At 40.6% G+C, this 15,260-nt stretch overlaps 1 long non-coding RNA gene across 5 annotated transcripts in view; it reads right to left on the bottom strand.

Annotated features, from left to right (window-relative positions):
• LOC116839935 (uncharacterized) overlaps positions 1-15,260 on the bottom strand; it is a 157,469-nt gene that overhangs the window by 129,649 nt on the left and 12,560 nt on the right. For all 5 annotated transcript variants that reach the window (XR_012656363.1, XR_012656366.1, XR_012656367.1 and 2 more), the window contains one exon: positions 6,551-6,839. This is a non-coding gene — a long non-coding RNA (uncharacterized LOC116839935). The remainder of the gene's footprint in view (positions 1-6,550; positions 6,840-15,260) is intronic.

Raw genomic sequence — 15,260 nt, 5'->3', positions numbered from 1 at the left:
AATATCATTACATAAACTTTGTACATCTACAGACATCCCAGTGACATGGTTCCCAAATTATCATGTCACAAATTCTCATGTAGCCCATTCTGTAATAGACAAGTATAAAGGGTGCCACTTATTCACATACAGCAGCATGGCCTACCCATGAGGTGTGGCTTTTTTGGGCTCCTCAGTTTCTAAACCTGATCTCAAATTTTGGTGAGGTAAGCACTGTTCTCGATTGTGCAATTGTTCATCCCTCAGCGAGAGCTTGAGATGATTTATCCCTCAGGCATGCTGTGGCAGCCAATCCATGAGTAAGGAATTGGTCATATGACCCTCAGACAGCTATTAAATCCTACAGGAAGAGCAGCAAGCCAATCTGTTCAATGTCCCCACTCGGCTGGGAATTCTCCCTCTGCTTTGCTACATTACAGACTGCCTAGTCTTCCAGCATGCCTCTACTCCTGCCTCAGGACCCATGCCTGTCCTGATTCCTGCCACAGGTACACAGTCTGATCTCACCAGCTGGCCCTACACCATTATCTACCTGCATGCACTGAATCCACTCTTTCCTTGTGGAGTCATCCACTGACCTCCTGATAGTTAGCACAGATTGCTATGCCAAGTGCTGAGTCCCTGGTGGAGCTTCCGGGCACTTCAGCTCAAGAGACAGCTCCCCTGCTCCAGAGACAACAGACTCAAGTTGCCCAGCTGAGCAGGAAAATGCATCTCTCTCCTTGCAGGTCCTGACCATTCTGTACTCTCTGGGACCGGCTGCAGTGGCGACCCCAGAGCATGGTCTGAAATTCCTTCTGCTAAAGCAGTTTGATCATGACTGTCAGAGGTTTTGAGGGTTCATTAACTAGTGCTACTTGCTTTTCACAATGCAGCCATCCATGCAGGGCCGGCTCCAGGGGTTTGCCACCCCAAGCAGCCAAAAAAAAAAAAGTCACGATCGCAATCTGTGGCAATTCAGCGGGAGGTCCTTTGCTCCCAGTCGGAGTGAGGACCCTCTGCTGAATTGCTGCTGAATACCTGAAAGTGTCGCCATGCTCCGGAGTTGCCACCCCAAGCACCTGCTTGATAAGCTGGTGCCTGGAGCCAGCCCTGAAACCATGCCATGGACCGGAAGGAGCAGTGAAGAATCATGGGCACCTCTGACCCTAGTGTCAACAGAAAAGGAGTCAAGAAGTGAAGTGATATACATTAGTTATACATTTCGCTATGCTGAAACGAAATAAACCTTTACAAAAGAAATAGCAAATAATACAGACTATATTTTTTGTCATGAAAGGTTGAAAAGGTCAAAAAGACTTAAAAAAACTGGAGAGATGTGTTGACTTTACAAAGACGAGCTCTGGTATGGCAACTCCTATGCTGAAAATTGTTACTGTTATCACAGCATACACTCTATTCTTTTATGTTTGCACTATATATTAAAATAAAGGTAGTCTGAGGTGCAAGACAAAGACTGACTTGTTGGAGGGCTTTTTTAAAACTTAGGCAGTGTGATCTAATGGTTAGGAAAAGGGATGTGGAGTCAGGACACTTGGGTTCTATTCTGACTCTACCACTGAATCACTGTATGATGTTGGCTGTTTCCCTTTACTCATCCATGCCCCAGGGCTTGTCTACACAGGAGGTTAAATCTACAGCTTTTTGTGGCACATCAGGTAACGTTCAGTACACACGCCACAATATTAGTGTGCACATTGGACAGAGTGCCTTCTGTCAGTGAGCAGCACTGTGTACACACAATGGCAATTTGCTGGGAATTGAGGGCATGGCAATCTCTGAGGGTATCCTGTGCTCCTTTCCTTCATTGCTTGGCAGCGTGCATTCTGGGATTTTTCTTGCTTTGCATTTTGGGATGCATAGCAGAAGCTAGGCTAGTTCAAACAAATATTTAAAACCCCATTATTCAGCTGTCTCTCCCCATACTTCCTTTATGGACAGGCTAGCACCATTTCTGAATGGCTGTTGGTCAGTATGGATCTCTTTAAAACAGTTGCTTCATAATAGCTTCATCTCACCTGGATCAGACAATTACACACATACAGGTATGTGCTTCAGTTGACAATTCTGCTTTTCATATTGACTACTGTAGAGTCAGAGACATTGTTCTATGGTTCAGTGACTTGACGTACTTGACATGTTGCACACTGTTGGGTTGATAAGTGTGCAACACATGTGCAGTAATTCCACATACTATACTAAAAATCCATATATTTGCAATGGATAAAGGTCACTGTTCATACCTAGAAACCAGTTTTAAACTATTCTACTTAATCAATATTTTTTCCAAAGAAGCAAGAGTGATTGTAACATGTCTACGAATCATAGATATTTCCATACTCACATTCTTCTGAAAACTTAAGCTACATCAGTAAGCTTAACTTTGAATTGGTGAAAATTAGATTGTTAGATTGCTTCGTTCTCACAACATAAACTGCTTCAATGTATATCATGCAGCGCTGAGTTTTTGCTACAGTAAGAGCCTTTCACCACTTCTGAAGAAAAAGGACTAGAAGTGGCATCTTGGAAAAAACATGGTGAGTTAGAGTCCTAAGCTACATGAAGGTACTTGACATTCTTGTGGATAGACAAAGAGTGAGGAGCTAGAAGACTTGGGTTCTCTTTCTGGATCTGCCCCAGAATTCTTGTGTGACCCCGGGCAAGTCACTTGTGCTCCCTGTGCTTCAGTGTCCCCATTGAGAGGAGGCTGTGATGTTCCAGTGATTCATATTTAATGGATTTTTTTCTCTTTCTTCTATAATCAATTTAGCTGACTATTTTTGTTCTTCCCTTCCAGTTATTAGATTTTAATATAGTGAGCCAACCTCGAAGAAATTACTTCAGTGCAGGATGCACTAGCTTGCACCCGGAAAAATACTGAAACTTGCATAATGTTTAATCATTAGAATTTAATTATAGTACTGCATAATTTTACATACATGAGAAGGACAACTGCACTCTTTCAAATAGACACAAATCATATCAATTCAGAAATGTTGGGAAGACAATGAATAGCCTCTGAGACTACTACCAGTGTAACTCTTTAGACTAAATATTAAGGACTTCTGTAGAGCAGTGACTGGCACACCATCCCTCCACTGCTTCAACTTTGCCCAATTTCAACCAATACAAACAGTTGAAATCACGAAGCAATTCAGCAACTACCTCTAGACCACTCACTTAGTCCCAAGTGACTTTATTACTAACATGTACAGTAGGGATAAGAAAAACATAGTTACTGGGTTGCTTCTTTGTACATCATTTACTGGTCTTGTATTAATTGCTGATGGTTGTTTTGAAAGCTAGGCAACACCATGCTGTCCACTATAAGAGGTCATCTCTGAATCATATCTATCAGTTTACTGAAGCTGTCATGTTTTAGAATGATAGTTATAATGCTATAGTGCTTTTCATCTGAGGAACATGGAGCCCTTTTGTTGCAGTAGCCCAACACAGACTGAGTGCAGTGCATTCTGGATACACCTCCTCCCTTTCCTGACATGCCCCTTCCCCAGCCATGCCTCTGGTATGCTCCTACACTGGGGGCTGTGAGGGAGGTGGCATAGAGCCATTCTGTTGATTCTGTGCTGCTCAGGGAATTTCCAGGTGGCCATTTTCACTGGTTTTATGGCCCCTGTATGCCAGCAGAGTTGGCATTATGGCATATAGGGCCACACACACCCAAGAGTCAGAACCCAGGTTCAACCAGACTCTCTCCCAGCCCCCACTCTAACCATGAGGCGATGCTGTCTTCTGTACTTGTATTTGACTGCAAATTTTCTGTTCTTCAAGGACTAAAAATCCTGTTATGAAATAAACAGCTGAAGTTTTTGTACATATTGTTAACCTCTTCTGATGTCTTTAAGAAAATACATTACTATAACAAGATCACCTAGTCAGTCCTTTGGGATGGGGATCATGAAAACGTACATGAGACTGACTTATGTCTCCGATCTGGAATACTTCAGAGTATTTTTCAGTAGCATGTGTAATCATGTACTACTTGTTAGGCAGCCAAGACAAACCAATAAACACTTGCCAGCCGCATGATTCCCATCCCGCCCTCCTTGCCAAGGGAATAGCAGGTGACAGCTTGACTAGCCCAGTGTCAGACATTAGCAAACAAACATACACTCATATTTTGCTGATTCCTTAGCTAAAGCATGCTTTCTTGTCCAGGTAGAGAGTATTGATTATGGCCACGATGTTCATCACAGCTTTATGAATTAATTCTTCAAAAATGTAGTGTTTTTTCTGATGACAATTCAGTACAACAGAGAGAAAAAACAAGACAAAGGAACTAAACTAGGACTACCAGTACATGAAGCAGGATATTAAATTTTCTCTAAGGAAGCTACTTTGCTCTCATATTCACTGATGATACCTCAGTGTTGTTCTTTGAAACTAGGCAGTATGAGCAGGTAGAGCAATCTTTTATACAGATGGTAAACAATTTTTTCATATCCCAATATAAGTGTAAATAAAATAAGTAAGGAAGGGAAGTCTTGTGGCTAAGTCACAGGACTGGAAACCCAGAAAGCTAGATTCTATTCCTGAGTCTGTCACAGACTTTCCATGTGACCTGCAACAAGCCACTTATAACTTAATTTTCAGATGTGCAAAGCATACCCACTAGAGCTGGTTTTGAAATTATTCAGTGAAAAAAAGACAAATTTATGACATTTTTCACCAAAATTTTTCATATTTCTCAAGGAGAAAAAACTCCCATTAAAAACAACTGTATCTCTGAAAATCGAGTCTCTCTTTGCTGTTCCCCACTAGTAAAATGATGACAATGATATGTCCTCTCAGGGGAGCTGTAGAGGTTATATCATTCATATTTGTAAAGTGTTCTGAAATCCTCAAGTGGAAGACACTATGGGAGTGCAATGTAGGACAAAATATATGGAAACTAGGATCACAAAAAGGCAGGCTTATATTTCAGCATAACAGAAAATATTCTTTACATTAATATGTGGGATTCAATATCTGTACTAAAAATACAACTACACACACAGAGCTTATGGAGTGTCCAGCCCCTACTTAGACTGCACTTCTATGATGTCTAGCTGCTATGGGTAGCAGATAAGTAATACTGATGCTGCAATTTGTTTGAAAGCAAGGATCTTGCACCCAGTTCTTTGGCTCTGTTCCCTTCATATTACAGATGTTTCTCCAACATAGTCATTAAACAGCCCACATATATCTCTGTCCTTGCCAAACCTCCCAGCATGCTAATCTGCATTTCTCATGCCTCTCGGTAATATGCTTTTTCTCATGTATTTATGTTGTCAGAGCTTACTCTCACTTTCTTGTTTATGCATATAGGATCAAATTGACTTTATGGAGTTCAATGGAGTTACAGCAGAGATATATAACAGACAAGTAATCCTGTCTCCACCGTAGCAGATCCACAGCAGGTTAGCACAACATAAATCGTGTAGCCTAATCATTAAACAGTACAAACATTTTATACCTTGCTCAAAAGAGTCTGTCGGCATCAGTAGCTACAAACCTTTGATCTCTCTGAAAGTGTCATAGAGTTCTCATCCACTTCCTTAAGTAAAGATCTCCATGAGACTCTTTTCTCTGTGGTCTCCTTTCCACTCCAGAACTTCTCCAGGGCCACTTCAGCCTATCAGGCCTCTCTCTGCTATTTCCTTCATTCCTTAGTAAACTTTCTTTCCTCCGAAAATGCTCATGATCTTTCAACCTCCCTTCCCCCCAGCCTTTCCCAACCAACCACAACACCAAGAATCTCCTTCTAACCAACAGAGTATTTACTAGCACTTAGCCAAACCAAAACCCCACATCAGAACATCTCAGAAGTTCAAGGATGTTTGGAATCTGTATCTGGATATAGACCAAATTTGGCAGCTAACCTCTTTTTCTAGGGCAGATCAAATAAAAATTCTGATCTGAACACCCCTTATCTTTGGTTCATTTGAGATCTGAATTTTTTTCAATCCCCTGCTTTGCATGGAGAAGACTGGAGGTGGGGTGGTCAGCAACATTCTGAGACTTGGCCCTGGTCTATCCTACAAACTTATGTCAGTACAACAACATTGCTCAGGGATGTGGGAAGTCCTGACCAAACTCCCAGTGTTAACAGCACTATATCAAATGAAGGGCTTCTCCTATCAATATAACTACTGCCTCTCTTCACTAAGCGCCACAGCAGCGCAGCTGCAGTGGTGCAGCCTTGCTGCTGCAGCGCTGTAAGGACAAAGGAAGCTGTTAATCCATCACTACTTCAAAACACAAATCTCACTGCTTGCTACCATATCACACAATAAAAAGATTTTCTAAAATCTTGACTGTTACTCAAACATTAGGTCTCGTCTGCACACATTTCTCCTTTCACCCTCTGTTGTTTCTGTTTTACTCATAATTTTTTTATCTATTTTTATATGCTTGATTCTAACTTGTCTGTTTCTAAATTAAGCTCTTTATTTATTTATAAGGTTTAGCTGGCAACACCTCTCAGACCATTTGTTTTTCATATTAATTAGACTAATTAATAGCAGGCTTAATACATTACTTACTGTACTTAAGATTGCAAAAGCAAACAAGCCTCAAAACCTCTGTAAAATATTTAATCCAAGAAAGGAAACGCTGAGAAGAGAAGGGAGAAATTTCAGTGGTGGAGGAGAAAGTGCACCCATCAATGCTCTTGGTGAGAAAAATATTCCACTGAATTTTCTTCCAGTCACCTTCCTACATGTGCACTTCACTAGTTACAATCTAATCCTGCAGAGTTCATTCAATGGGAGGTGTGGACATTCAGTACCATACAAGATGAGGGTCTATATTTTGAAGACAAAGTGAGAAATGTCCTGCTGTAAGGGAAAAAATCATAATGAACAACAAAACTTGCCAGGGCAGTTTAAAGCATAGTCATGCATTGAAACTGAATGACCAGTGGAAATGTTTTGACAGCTCTGCGATGGAGTGCAAATCCTACACTGGACCAGGGCAGGAAGGTATTTATGATCTCACCTATAGACAGTGGCTGCAATCAGCTCCACCCTGCAACATCTACCAGAAATATTCCATCTAGAAGAAATGATCAGAAAGGGGACTAGAAATAAAAAGGAGAGAGCAGGAATCAATGGCTGGTTGTGCTGGTAGAGGGAGGATCTCATGCTGTCATGCCTAGAAAGAACTGGGTCCCAAGGGTCTAAGAATTAAAGCCTGCTTGGAAGATAGGGTAGGAGCAATGAGGTTTATATGACATAAGGGAAAGCCTGGAAATCTGCTCACTGGATTTTTCCCTTTGGTTTCGTATATACAAACAATTTGCAACTCTGATGAATGGGAGACACTCTCCAGACCTTCCTGAGGTAAAGGGAAGGACTAAGGAATGGACTAGAGAAGTGGAAGGAATTTCTGTCTCTTTGGAACTGAACCTAGCCTATGCCTGCTTTAGGGTGTGAAGCTTTTGTTGATCTTTTACAGTATTATTTTGATTAAGAAGGGCTTTTTCACCATGCGACATGCTTTCTTTCTGCTTCCTGCTGTGGCCAGAGGGACCTCTACATCATGACTGGCACCTGCTTAAGCCTTTCTACTCATCTATTTTCACTGTAAAGTTTATTTCACACAGCACAAGTCAGAGCTGTTTTATTATATCAAGCTCTGCAAATCTGTGCCTGTGTTGTATTGCAACACGTGACCCATGTACTCTGAAAGTGACCTATTTTCATATAAAAGGACTCATGTTTCTGATATTTTTGCTACTATCAATATCCAGAATGCAATTCCTACCATTGTGAACGTGTCCCCAGAAATATGCCAGATGCTAAAATGTTGCTTGCTTTTCCTTTGTCTTCCTGAAAACAAAGTTTTAGGTTATTCACTCAGTTCCCTATGAGTCATTCCACACCCTTAAATCGTTTCTCACAGATGTGAAATCATTTTGCTGAGTTACTACTTTGGAGAGCTCTTTTGCATGACCGGTTTAACAGTGAATGCTAGCAGGCTCAAGAGTTACAATGCTTCATTATCAAGGCAAGTGAAATATTAAACATGGTGACTAGACCAACCAGACCCACCCACCCATTATACTTCTGTGGGCCCCCATCCTAAGGGCCTTGTGAAGCAAGCAATACCAGGCTCATGTACAATGGAAATATGCTTGTACTGAGTATGGGAGTGGGGCATGCAGTGGCACTCTATACTGCTCTGTGGACCTTAGTACTGCCATGAGGAGGGAGGAACTGGTAGTTCTGTTGGAGATATGGCCAGTGAGTTTGCACACAGTGAAACAGTGGGATCCAGATGCCATGCAGGAAGAATGCAGTGGCCCATTTTTCTAATCTCCAGCTTTGTCTTCACGGCAAAAAACCAACAACATGGGTTAGCTATCCTGCTATAAAAACAGTGCAGACAAGGCACATTCATTTCAACACAAGATAGACCAGGCAAGGTCACCATTATTCCCTCTGTCCATGGTTGACATTGCCTAATTTATCTCACGGTAATACTAAAGTGCGTTGTCTCCACTATGATTTTACAGCAGGATAGATAATGTGCACTAGTTACCCTAGGGTAAGAACATGTCTTTTCTTAGCAATGAAGGCGAATATCCCACAGTTGCCAAATAGGGGCCATTTCCCTTGGTTTGAATGCTCTGCAGTATTTTTTGTTGTAGAGGATTCCTTGCTCAGCCCTGGTGGGCTTCAGAGTACCTCCCTCAGAGCATCCCTTCTGAGAGTTTGATCTTCCAAGATGCTGAAAACTCCTGCAAGGCGCTGAAAGCCCTAAGCACCTCTGCTGAATTCAGTGGGTTCCAACGGCTCACAGCATCTCACAGGATTGGGCTATTATGCTCCATTATGCACAACTTGTCCCTTAGTATGAAAATATGTATACTAATTCAATTGTTAGCATTGAATCAGTCCTAATATTAATACCAAGCAGTTTAATGTTGACATGGTTAGATGTTATAATTATCCTGTATGCTCTGTGGTATATGTCCCATAATAAGTGTTGTGCTTTCTTATTAAAGGACAGCTCTGTTGAATAGCCATACCTCAAACAGCTGCATGAATATTCACTTTAAAAAAATAATTTTTAAAAATATCTGAGAGTGTTTCATTAATTGTAGTCAGTGAATGGGACTGATGTGCCTCAGTGGGAGACAGGTATCATTTTAATGATACTACCCAGCAGTAGCCAAATCTGATGTAATGTGGGATTGAATGAATCCGCACTGCCATTTGAAAACTTGAGGAATCAGCGTTTAAAATCTGTTCTAGGAAAGGCTCTATGATTTAAAAACAACAAGAAAAACACCCCAAACTCCAAATTTTAAGAGTAAATTTAATTTTGGTTAATTCACCTATTTTTAAAAAAAATGTAAAAGAATATAAAACTGTGAATCTTTGACTTCTAATGATCAAGCTGATTTTTTTCCTTCTCTTCATCTACAGACAGTCAAGATATGGAGATATACCTCTCTCATAGAACTGGAAGGGATCTTGAAAGGTCATCAAGTCCAGCCCCCTGCTTTCACAAGTACTATCCCTGATGGATTTTTGCCCCAGATCCCTAAATGGCCCGCTGAAGGATTGAACTCACAACCCTGATGACACCTTACTGTCTGATTGATAATCATTCCTTTATATTATGTTTAATTTAGGGATGTATTATGTACTGTTTTAGAGATTTACTCTTCTTTGTAATTAGATGTAGTGAATGGACTAGTTCTTATATTGTATTTATGATGTATCTCTTAAAGGAGGTTGTAACTCAGACATGTCACGTGCTTAGATGCAGAGAACTAAAAATAGGAGTATTCGTGGCACCTCAGAGACTTTCATGCGGACATCTAAATATGTATATTTTTCATATTTCTATCCTGTAGGAATCTACATGAGACAACAGCAGGAACTGATCTGTCACCTCTCTATACTTATTAGATCCACCAGATTCAGAGAGCTGAATAGAGTATATTAATTAAAGTGTTAATTTTTGTCATATTTCCTAGTTAATTCTGTTTTATACATTCCAAATTACTTCAGTGTAAACAGGGCCAGATCGCTTACACATATTTCCAGGGGTACTAACCCTTCAAATTTTGGGGGTTCAGAATAATTACAGTATTAAATCTGGAAACTTCTTGGTTTGCTCTCACTCTTTGGGATAGCAGCACAGGGCAGTTTGAGCCAGCTAACAGCTGTGCAAGCACTCCTGTAGGAATAGTCAGGTATTGGAATCACCAACCTAGCAAAGTTACAGAGGGTAAAGCCACATGTTCTGAAGAAATAAAGAGCCTTTATGCTTGCCCTACCCAGAAGGAGCTTTGCTATAAGAAGGAAACAAAACTTGGACCTGATTCCACAACTCCTGATTCCCGTAGGTATCATCACAGAAAACAATAAATTACTGATGTGAATATGGGAAATGAGATCATGCTCTGTGCTCTTCATTCTTAAGGCAGAACTACTATTTTTGCATGTTAACTATCATTTTGTTTATGCATTGTACTATATATATATATATATATATATATATATGCATTTTGGTGCATACTCTAGAAATGTATGTTACTAATTATCAGACCTAGCTAAAACACTTAGAAAATGCAGAGTTTATTTATTTCAAATGTTTAGAATTTTCTCAAGCTGTATTATCTTTAGTGATCTTTCCATAGTAGCTTGCAAGCTAATTTTATTTGTCTTAATATTGGACATCAGCCGACAGGCACTTCAAAATGTCAAATACAAAAACTACAAATATTTTTTTCTCATATTACAGCTGCTGATGATTACAGATTTGGACCCTGAATCCCATTAAAACTTCTGATATCAAATTAAAGCTAATCATATCCTGTAAATACATGAAAGCACCTTTCATGACATCGGGGTGTGTAATAGGGCAGACCCAATAACGCTTTCTTACAATATTCTCAGTATATTTTGCAATTGCCTTAAAGATACCTGGAAAATAAAATGACTTAGATTTAGGATGAGATAATATACTGTATCCCTGATGGAGCAAACTTTTACCAAGATACCTACTGCACTATCCTTCTTAGTGTTTTTTCTTATACATGGAAATTTCATGTTTCAAATAGGACCTGGTCCCTACATTACTGAAGTCAATGGGATACATATGAAGCTCATAGATTGGTCCTCATGGAAATATGGTAGCTTTATTACAATAATAGAAAGAACTCCTCCCTTCATCCCAGTGCAGCTGCATCCTACATACTGTGTAAAATAATTCTTTTCATTACAGCTGTAGTAACACTAATAAATTATTACAATTTAGCAATGATTGTACATGCACTGTACTTTCAGTTATTTATTTGCCAGCAAAGTTTTGCATTCAAACCCACCAGAGGAAGGAAGTTATTATTTCAAGAAAATTTAAATTAAGATATTGTTTCAACTGGAAAATTTTTTCAATGGGATCATATCATCAAGCTTGGACAAGACCCATTAGGGCAGATTCTCCATCCCAAACAAGCTCTGGTCCAGCTCAATGGAGAGTAGGGGCTGCCAGGAATCCAGTTGCAGCTCCTTGGTCCTAAGCCATCCAGCCTTGGCACAAGTTAGAGCTGCAAGGGAGAAGCTCTGACTTACAACACTGGTGTTACACCAATGGAGGAAAGAGTGTAGAGGAATTCTGTTACTACCGAACCCCGTCCCTTCCTCCATCCTGTCCCTGGAGAGCCCCAATATACTCCTCCATCCCTATACTCCTATGCTGGGTGTGAGGGTGAGGCTGGGCAGGAGACAGCAGAGCCACCTCTGGCAAATTTCTGCTGGCAGAGAATTCCCTACTCAGGAAGAATTAATCACCAGGTATCTCAAAACACTTCAAGTCTATATTTGTGAGTAAGAAAAAGGCTATGAGACTGTAGATTAGTACCAAGATCTCAGTGCTGTTGCGTGTTGCTGTAACTAAACAGTGTGGATAGATTATCCCCTTCATGAACTGGACATACAGATCCTCTGTAGGTGGATACTCCTCAGCCCATATAGAAAGAGGGGATGGAGCTCTTGAGATGCCACAAATGTCTCTTTCGGACTAGGAGTATACAGAATCAGAGTGGGGGGTGGAGCTGTGGTGGGAGAAGACAGAGCATGCAATTACAAACACACTGCACTATTCCCTGCAGACCTGCCAGATTACTATGTAGAAATAACATCACAGATTAATGCTGTTTAGAGCAGTGTAAACTCATTCTGTGGCTGATACAGAACAGTCAACTCAGCAGTAGCTGTATGGCTCCTATGGGAATAGTGGTACAACAGGAGAAGGGGTATCCATTAGAGCCATCCATGCAGGGTAGCTATTGTCTCAGGGACCTAAGAGAACGGCCATCCATGCAGGGTAGCTATTGTCTCAGGGACCTAAGAGAATGTTCCCTGTAAATCCCCTGGGGATCCATGAGTTTGGAAGGCATCACTCCCTCCATGGCCCACAATGCCTTTCCATCCAGGGGATCCTTTGAAGAAAACTCTATGAGGTTCCTAAATTTCTGGCCCTCTCCAGTTGGTTTGTCTATGGGTGGAGGTAATCTGGTCCACTGTTGGGAGACTTCTTTAGTGTCAGGATTACCCTAATCTAAGATCTTCTCTCTTCTTTTATTTTTAATGCAATACTTGCTGCCAATTACTGTACAGGAAAATTTTAGTGACTGCATTTAGCCAAATAATCTAGAGATTTAATTTTGTACAGAATAAAAATTCACTCAGTTTCCCACCTGTAATTATTATTCCTATTTTACTCACTTTGCTAAACTACACTGAGCTTTCCAAATGAAAAGCATAATATACTGTCAATGCTAAATAGAATGTATTATTCCATAGTCATCTGAATAACAGATTATCTGCCAATTTACCCATATGTATGGGGTCAATGAGTTCACATTCCTTCAGGTCAGAAGACAGAATGTGGAGACAGCGTCTTCACATTTCAAAGCCATCACATAATGTGGCAAAATTATTAGTCTCTTCTAAAGTGAGGACTGAATGGCAGAGTTTAGTGGACCAAATTTCAACGTCGTCTGTCTGCATGGGAACACAGGATTGCTATTATGGATCAGAACAGTAGCCCATCAAACTCAGTATCCTGTGGCCAGTACTAGCTATATCAAAAGAAGGTGCAAGAAATCCTGCAGAAGGCAACTACGCAATAACCTGCACACAAGAAATGCTGCTTCCTGACCCGTTACCTTTCGTCCTGAAACATCTGACCCCCTTCCAAAATTCTGGGTTATTTTTATAAATTCTTACTATTGTAACTAAATATTCTTATCTATGTAAATGTCCAGTCCATGTAAATATCCGTCTTCAAATCCTGGACATCTATATGAATAATCAGAATATGCACTGTGGCTGTATCAAATCAGTGCAATAAATTCACCAGCAAAATTGAAAATAAAATAAAGATTTGAATGAAGATTATGAAGTGCAAAATCTGTCCTGGTACAGGGAATATGTACATCAGGCACTTTACAAAATGAGATATGTCTAAGAAACTAGAACTATTCTGAAGGGACAATTACACTTTCATAAGCAAAACTAGGCAATTTTTGGACGTGTTTATTTCTACCCAGTACACTGTAAAAATTGTAAAAGAACAATCCTGGTCTGTTAAACAAATACTGCATGTATTTTAAGTTTGTGTTTACACAAAGAATAGGAATTACTCCTAAAAAGTTGTCAAGGACAAATTATATTGTTTCCTCTCAGATGCAGACCTTGTTAGGGTCATCCAGTAAGCTAGCTTGCTGCAACACACTTCACTTGGGGCTCAACATTGAGGTCCATGCAGAAACTTTGGCTAAGGGATGGCTCACTTTCTGAGTGGGGGCAGATCATTGAGAGACTACTGGGACAGAATCTGTTCCCCACTGCAGCCCTTATGCTCCACTCTGGAAGCACATACAGCTGTCAATATGCTGCAGTGGGCTGGGGGAGAATTCCTTTGATGCAAACACAGTTTAGAGCTACCATAACAAACCCTATGCCTCCCTCTTCATAAGTCCCAGTGGAGGGGTTTGCTGGGGAGAGGACTTGCAACAGGTAGGGGCATAGCTGTAGTACTGAGCACTACAGAGATTTTGGGTGCACTACAACCCAGGATAGGCTGCTGCAAGTCAGAGCAGACAGGAGCTGCTCTAGCTTATGCCTAGGGCTAGTTTTGCCCTTAGCAGCTCAGAATCCAAAGGGTGATGTAAAGTCACCTTTGCCCCCACCACTTGGGCTGTGCCTTCTGTGCTTTGCCTCCCAGAGGTGCATCACAGAATCTGACTCATTACACCTTTTGATTCATACCCTCTACTGGCTGCTCCTCCATTTCCAAGTGAAATTCAAAGCACTGGTCAATGTTTACAAAGCTTTGAAAGGCCTTGACCCGAGTTTATGTAAAATACAGGAAATGTATATAATGTACATCTCTCACTCTGAGCTCCTAAATCAACTGCTAAGTATCAGGGGGTAGCCGTGTTAGTCTGGATCTGTAAAAAGCGACAAAGAGTCCTGTGGCACCTTATAGACTAACAGAAGTATTGGAGCATAATATTCCCCCAGCAATACTTCCAAGTATTATGCTCCAGATTAGAACTCATCTCCTGATCCTCAGGCCCATGCTTCACCCACTAGACCACTTTGCCAAAGAAATATTCTCAGGAATTTTTCAGAGATTATTTGTATAATAATAAAGTTATAATGCTTCATGGTATAGTTATAATGCCACCATGCCCAGAGATTCAGTAGCCATTCAGTTGCACAACTTCTGTTTAGAAAAAGTGATGTCTTATATCTGTCTTTTATTTTGAACATCATGTGAAACAAATAATAAATAAATTAGCCTGGTACTGGCTGCTGTCAAGCCATACCACCATTTGAACTCCAAGTGGTTGGGGAAAATCTTTTAAAGAGAGCATATTTGATTGTTGTGCCCTTAGCTAGAAATGCCAGTTTGGTTGTTTCTCTTTCCAAGACTCATTTTCACATAAAGAGTCAGTGATTGCCAGAAAACCTCCTTGTCTGAGGAACAAGCACTAGCAGAAAATGTGCTCCAACCACATTCCCGTAAGGTCTGCAAATATCAGGTACTTCAGACACGTGAGTGTGTGTCACATTTATATCCTTGCTGCAACAGCTTCTGCTGCTTTATCTTAGGGCTGATCACCCAGATTTTGTACCGATCTAACTATATCACTTTAGAAACCAACGCAGTTAAATCAGTGTAATCCCTTATTGTGTATGCAAATACACTGGAAGAAGGGTGCTTATACT

The sequence above is a fragment of the Chelonoidis abingdonii genome, chromosome 8, assembly GCF_003597395.2.
Source record: "Chelonoidis abingdonii isolate Lonesome George chromosome 8, CheloAbing_2.0, whole genome shotgun sequence".
NCBI classification, from domain to species: domain Eukaryota; kingdom Metazoa; phylum Chordata; order Testudines; family Testudinidae; genus Chelonoidis; species Chelonoidis abingdonii.
The sequence above is the reverse complement of the archived record's forward strand: the minus strand, read 5'-3'. Positions and strand labels throughout refer to the sequence as shown.